Source organism: Phyllobates terribilis, unplaced genomic scaffold (assembly GCF_046119375.1).
Source record: "Phyllobates terribilis strain yellow unplaced genomic scaffold, ASM4611937v1 Scaffold_8__6_contigs__length_399053987, whole genome shotgun sequence".
NCBI classification, from domain to species: domain Eukaryota; kingdom Metazoa; phylum Chordata; class Amphibia; order Anura; family Dendrobatidae; genus Phyllobates; species Phyllobates terribilis.
Genome location: NW_027362768.1, coordinates 102634825 through 102642621, shown reverse-complemented (window position 1 = coordinate 102642621; position 7797 = coordinate 102634825).

Sequence of the window (7797 nt, the reverse complement as noted above, 5' to 3'; positions counted from 1 at the left end):
GAAGTGATATCCTGCATGGGGCATTATATGGGGGGAGTAACATCTTGCATGGGGCATTATAAGGGGGGGTGAAATTCTGCATGGGGCATTATAAGGGGGGAACAGCCTGCATAGGGCATTATGTGGGGGGAACAGCCTGCATGGAGCATTATATGGGGGCCAGTATCCTGCATGGAGCATTATATGGGGGCCAGCCTACTGTATGGAGCGTTATATGGGGGCCAGTATACTGTGTGGAGCGATTCGTTGGTTTCTGAGCTATTGTGGAATTTACAATAGATATCACTCATGTAATGTAAGAAGTGAAATCTTCGGCATTGTACTATACCTATATTTCTCTGCGGTATTTGTGCATTATGAATCGTGGTATGTCTTAAAGGGGCCCACTGAGACTCTTCACCCGGGGCCCAGAAAAACCTGGAGCCAGCCCTGGTAATGTGTATGGGAGCCTTAACTGATATTATCTGTGTAACACAATCCGCATTAGGACCTGCACTAGTCTATATAGTATGTATTGTATGTGTTGGAACACTAGTGGAATAAGCTTGACACAACTATATTGATGTTACTGTTATTATAAAATAAAATTATAAAATACATGTTTTTGATCAAGTGATAATTTTTTTTTTCTGCTGATATCTTCATTTTAAAATAAAGAAGATAAGAACAAGAAAATGAGCCCTTAAGGTAGCTAATAAAAATGCAACCTCTGTTCGCGGGTTAGATAATTGAATGGTCTCACTACCAGTCTTTAGGCAAAATGGATATTGTGGCACTTTGCCATTAAAGAAGGAGTTACTAAACCGGCTGGAACTATCAATTCAGACATCAGACACTACTTAAAGAGGGACTGCCAGCTCTGCTGTCATGTCTGTATTCCTTATAAAGAAAGACTATTCTGGAATATAGTTTACTATATGTCTCGATACACCCCTCAGTGAGTCTTAAATGCAGTGATTGACAGCTCAGTCATCCAGTCTGGTGCAGGGGTGTGCTGAGCTGTCTGTGTTTTGATTGACAGCTCGGCAGTCCATTCTGACACTGGGAGGTGCTGAGCTGCCAACAGGTGTTTCCTGTTCCTAATAATAATTACTAAGCTACTTAACTTGGCTGGCAGTCCCAGATAGCTCTGTGCCTTGTGCTTTGCTTGTAGATCTATTGCTGCCAGACCTTGGACCTTGTTCTGACCATCCGTTTGCCTAGCCCCTTTGCCCTGATCTGCTATCTTCCACGGTATTTAGACCTTGGACCGTTACCTGACTATGCCTCTATCTTTTCCCTCTGTTTATAACGTACCCTCCTGGCTCTTGACCTCAGACTCCTTGACTATGCCGACTCACGGCTTGTCCATGAGAAGTGACTCAGCGTCACATTATAGTTCAGTGTTGTGGCGCTCCTGTTATCCCTCTGAGAAATTTATGAACAAAGGTGTGTGTCCTTACACAGTTTGATATTGTCAACTCTGATTGATTGCACGGTGTCAGATTGTGTAGGGACACAGCCCCAACTTGTAACTCCCAGTTGTTATTTTCTATGTAGATTACTAGAATTTCTACATTATAGCGGATGCAAATATTGCCTGAAATAAACATCACGAGATCAGATGAACTGATAACTCATCTCCACAACAATTGACTTTTCAAAGCTTGTATGCCAGTTTTCTGGAGTAAAAGCTCTGATGAATCGGCCCCAGCGTGTTTTGCTATGGGCACAGCAATGCTTGCTTAGCCTCAGGGGCAGACATATCATTGGTGCAAATTGTGCATCCACAAAGAGGGCCCAAGCGGTCAGGGGGTCCATTTCTACCTCCAAAGCAGGTGCAATTTTGCATTTTTAGGAGCTCTTGAGCTGCAAAGGGCCCATATACTGTTCTTGCACAGGGGCCCTTTTCTGTCTGTGTCCGCCAGTGCTTAGCCTTGCTGCAATGAGCAGTGAGTGGCACTAGTGGGGGTCTGCACCGAGCATTACAAAGTGTAGAGATTTTTTAAAGCTTTCCTTTCAGCTCTTCTGATGTGAGTTCTAGTGAATCCTAAATTTCCCAAAATATCACAATTCTGGAGCATCTTTTATTTAAACTCGGTGACATGCTGTTCCTCTTCCTGCTAAAAATGTATATTTATGAATAAATTGATAACTGGGTGTTACCAGTTGGGAGCAGGGTGTCCCAGAATCGTCTGCCATTGTCCTATCAGTACAGACAGTATCAGGCTAGGTGCAGATGACCGTATGATTTCTCATCCTAGAGAATCGGGTCAATTATGCAAATCACACTCTGATCAAACCCTGACCAGAATGTGATCAGAGTGTTATCCGAAGGCTGGAATCACACTAGAGTATGGCATCCACTGTGTCATTAGCGATATGCTAATGAACCTCTGCTTCTGCTCTGCTGCCAGCGAGAGCCGAGTGTCAGTGCTCTGTGCTCCGGTCCTCTCACATCAGAGAATCGGAGCACAACTGTTCAGGAGACGGTGAAAGTAATTTCTCCATCTCCTCCATGGCCTGTCTTGGCGCATATCAGACTGCACTCGGGTGACATCAGAGTGCAGTCCAATGTTTCACACGCCCCCATTGACTTGTATGGGTTCGTGTGAACCGAGTCTTGATGCCAATCGCAGCATGTTGATATTGTTTTCTCATGCTGAATCATGAGAAAATAATCGCAGATCTGACTGCCCCACAGTATAAGGCCTTTTTCACATCCTGGTGATTCCTGTACAGGAAAAAACAGTACTGGTGAGATCCGTGTCCGTGTGACATCTGTATGTACGTATGTGTCATCTGTGTATTGGTGTGCCATCCATGTGTCTGTGTGACACGTACCAGCGCCTGGCAAAAGCATTACATTTCGCGCTGATCCCAGGCGCCGGCTGCTGAAGGCAGATCTCATCATTGTCCCCTTCTCATGCTGATCCATTGGCTTCAATGGATTAGGTGTTAGGTGAGTATAACTGTGTTTTTTATTTTTAAATGTGTAAAACCATGTGGACTTTTATATAAATAAAGGATTGTTTTCAAGCTGAGTGTTTATTTACAAACTTTTACTATGGGGTTAATAATGGGGATGTCTTATAGACGCCTTTCCATTATTAACCCCTGGGTTTCATGCCAGCTGGCAATACAAAGCTCACATCAACTCCCACCCTATTACCCACTTGCCACTACACCATGGCAGCTGGGAAGAGCCGAGGCTAAGCGCCATTTCATTTATGCGCCATTTCTGGGGCCGCTGAGGGCTGATGTTATTAGCCTCTGAGGGGGCCAGTATCCGTGGCCCCTTCCCTGGCTAGTAATATTAGCCCCCCGAGGGAGGCTTTCCCACTTTTAGGAATAATCTGCAGGAGCCCACACCATTTATTTTATTTCATTCTTAATTTTACACAACATGTACTCAGCGGGTGCTGAATACAACTCCTATCACCGTCTCCTTCTCACACTGATCTCAGCACGAGTAGGGGATAATGATGAGAGCTGACATCAGCAGCCGGCGCTGGGGAACAGTGAGAACTGTACTGCTGATTCCCAGGCGCCATTACATGTCACGCGGATGACACACAGATGTCATCCCTATGTCATCAGTGTGCACGTGTGCAGCACGCATTTTGTTCGTGCTGCCCCAAAAAAACACTGACATGTCTGCAGGTTTTTCACACGGACACACGCTTCGTGTGACAAACCTGACATGTGCGCTCACCCATTGAAAACAATGGGTGTGCGTATGTCCATATTTGTGGTCCACAAACTGTGACAAAGTCACTGGCAGAATACTGGAGGGGAGATATGTGTCTCTGAGACTTTTTGCTTTAGTGATGTAAAACGTATGGCTTTTGCTAACCCGGAGTGGCCGGACCCCGGCCGATGCAAGGACTTTGCTGGACTCTTTTCCTATTTTTGTTTGCCGTTAGGCCAGATGGGCTATGTTTATTTTCCATGAACTTTTTATTGGTTTATGCTGCACAATAAACCAACTGAAAATTTAAAGAGACAGTGTTCCGTTTATACCTCAGTGCGAAGCTAAGTGAGCCGACTTACCACAGTTGGTGTTAGAAGTGTGGGCAGCATTCCCAGAGAACACGTGTGACTGTTATAAGAGGCACTGCATGTCCTGGGTGAAGGCGGCCGTAAGCCAGCATGTGATGCCGTAAAAAATGGAGGACGTGCTTAAGCATTTGTTGCAGGTGCAGCACCAGCAGAGCATGCAGCAGCACCAGCAGAGCATGCAGCAGTACCAGCAGAGCATGCAGCAGCACCTGCAGAGCCAGCAGAACATATAGCAGCAGCAACGGGAGTAGCAGCAGGAGACATAAACTACTGATGCAACAGATCCAACAACAGCAGGAGCAGCAACAAGACCAGTTCCGTCAACAGCAGCAGCATCAACTAGACCAGTACTGACAGCAGCAGCAGCAGCAGATTGAGCTACTTGCAGAGAAGGCGGTTAGAGAAAATCAGCAAAGTTAATTATAAAGTACACGAACCTGGCCGAAGCCGCATCAGGTGTACCATGTGAACCTGCTCAAGCCGTGACATGACGGGAACCTGTGGAAGCTCTTTGCCTGGGAACCACTCCCAGAGGCAAGGTGGAACAGGTCACGATAGCAGAGACTCTATGGCCGGCCCAGTAGCAACAATGTCAAGAACTGCTACAGCGGAATCGTGACCTGTTCTCAGAGTTGCCGGGTTATACTCAGGTGGTAGAGCATGACGTGCTAACAGAGCCGCATATACAAGTGAACCTGAAGCCCTACAGGATTCCAGAAGCACACCGAGAGGTGATCTCAACCGAGGTGAAAAGGATGCTAGACCTCGGAGTGATAGAGGAGTCGAAGAGTGGATGGTCGAGTCCCATCGTCCTCGTGCCAAAACCCAATGGGGAGTGGTGGTTTTGTAACGACTACCGCCGGCTGAATGAGATGTCCAAGTGTGAAGCATACCCAATGCCCCGCGTCGACGAACTCATTGAGAGGCTTGGACCGGCAAGGTATATCACCACCCTCGACCTGACGAAGGGCTACTGGCAGATCCCCAACTTTCAGACGGCCAAGGAGAATACGGCTTTCTCAACACCTGACGGGTGTTTCCAATACACTCGGATGCCGTTCGGACTGCAGGGGGCCCCGCCACCCTCCAGAGGGCTATGGATCGGATCCTAGCCCCACATAAGAAGTATGCCACAGCCTACCTTGACGACATTGTGATCTTTAGACCAGACTGGGCTAATCATCTACCTAAGGTACAGGCGATTATCGATGCTCTAAGGAAGGCGGGATTTACAATAAATCCAAAAAAATGCGCCGTTGGAAAGGAAGAAGCCAAGTACTTGGGCTATGTCGTCGAGAAAGGCGAGATTAAGCCACAAGTCAATAAATTGGAGGCAATCCAGAACTGGCCGCAACTGCTCTCCAAAAAGCAAGTGAAAGCGTTCCTGGGAATGGTGGGATATTACCGGCGGTTTATCCAAAATTTTGCCATGATGGCCGCGCCACTTATGGATCTCCTCAAAGGCACCAGATCAACAATGGTGAAATGGACGGAGGAATCAGAGACGGCGTTCCAACGGTTGAAACGGTATGTAAGCAGCCGGTCCTGGTCGCACCAGACTTTGAGAAAGAGTCTGTGGTCCAGACAGACGCGTCAGAAGTTGGTCTAGGATCCGTACTCTCTCAAGAGATAAATGGGGAAGAGCATCCTATTCTCTATCTGAACCGGAAGCTCTCGTCCTTCGAGAAAAACTACGCAATAGTAGAAAACGAGTGTCTAGCCATAAAATGGGCCGTAGATACACTGAGATACTACCTACTAGGCCGGAAGTTTAGACTGGTATCAGACCATGCCCAGTTGAGATGGTTGAGAGAGAAGAGAGGTAAAAATGCCCAGGTAACTAGGTAGTTCCTAGCACTACAAGACTTTAATTTTCATGTAGAGCACAGGTCCGGGAAACTACATGGAAATGCTGATGCCCTCTCTAGAATTCCCTGTCTGGTGTCTGAAGGTGCCCAAACCCCCGGCTTTGGGCAGAGGGGGGGAATATGTGACAAAGTCACTGTCAGAATACTGGAGGGGAGATATGTGTCTCTGAGACTTTTTGCTTTAGTGACGTAAAACATGGAGGTTTCTCATGCACATTAGGTGCAGAGAGGGTTAATAGCCAGAGTTCCAAGGGCATGCTTTACAGGTGGATAGCTAAGTGAGGGAGGGAAGCAATCAACCCTATCTCCTCTCCAGGGTGTGGTTTAGGGACTACAAAAAGCCAGCCTTTTGACTCAGGAAGTGGTCCAGAGAGAGAGGAGCGTGTGTGTTTGTTCCTGCTGAACCTGAACCATGTGGTTTTTGCTAACCTGGAGTGGCCGGTGGAAGGACTTTGCTGGACTCTTTTCCTATTTTTGTTTGCCATTAGGCTGGATGGGCTATGTTTATTTTCCATGAACTTTTTATTGGTTTATGCTGCACAATAAACCAACTGAAAATTTAAAGAGACAGTGTTCCGTTTATACCTCAATGCGAAGCTGAGTGAGCCCACCTACCACAATAGGGACATCCAAAATGGACGTGTGAAGGGGGCCTAACATTGGGCCGAGTGCTATAGATAAAACATAGGATAGCACTCGGCCGTGTTATACGCTTGTGTGACCCTGGCCTAATGGTGTGATCCAATTTTCTCGGATGAGGAGAAGATGGAGAAAAAAATGTTTCTATCTTCTCCATTCTGTTAGTCCATGGAAATTGGACTGCACTCAGATGTCATCCGAGTGCAGTCCGATGTTTTCCACTGACTCATTGATTGTGATCCGATCAGATCAAAGTTGAGCAAGCTACGATTTTTTTTCCCTGGACAGGCTCTGTCCAAGGAAAAAAATCAGACATGTGCACTGCCCCATAGAATAACATTGGGAAGAGTACTATCCATCAAAATGACAGATAGCACTCGTCTGATTATTATGGTCATCTGCACAATCCCTTAGACTGTGTAAGGACACCCCCTCTTGAAAAAAAAATAGTAATACCCAGATGTCAATTAACTTATGTTTAAGGAAATAACAAAAGAATATTGTTGTAAATGCTCTTGATTTATTAAAAATGACATGTCAGGAGAGTTGACAAATCCTCCGCACTGTCTGTATATACAGCTTCCTCTAGGAGGACTGTAAACCTTTATCACCTATAGAGGCAGCGGTATAAGGTGGACATATCTAGCAAAACACACTGGAGTGGGGATTTTAAAAAAAAGTGTGTGTTTCATATGTCAGACTGAAACCCAAATCCCGCTGGGGGTAAGGTGTACCAAATTTATTAAAGGGAACCTGTTGTTAGTAAAGGGAACCTGTCACCAGTTTTGTCATAAAACTATGACGTTATTCGGCACCTGTGTTCACTCCATAAATGGTTAAATAACCCCCTGACTCCCCCTGTATACCACCCCAAAAACCTTTTTAAGTTCTCCCACGCTGTATGGGAATCTGGTCAGTCCGGTCTGATGGGTGTGGTTTCAGGCCTCTCCATCCCTCCCCCTGGCTGACGCTTCCCGTCCTCCTTTAATTAATGTGGAAGACACCTCGCGTCATCCACATTGCAGGACGAAATCTTACGCCTGCGCATAGAAATCGCGGCTCGCGCCTGCGCACCTGCTTTGACAGCTTTCTGTGTATAAGTGTGCATAGAGAGGTAGCTGTCAATCACTGATGGGACCTCCCACTGGACCCAAAAATCCCAGAAAGATCAGAGGTGTAAATGATTAAATCTTTTATCGCAGAACTATATATCAATCTGCTCGGCTGCCCCTGCTCTATAACATGGTGC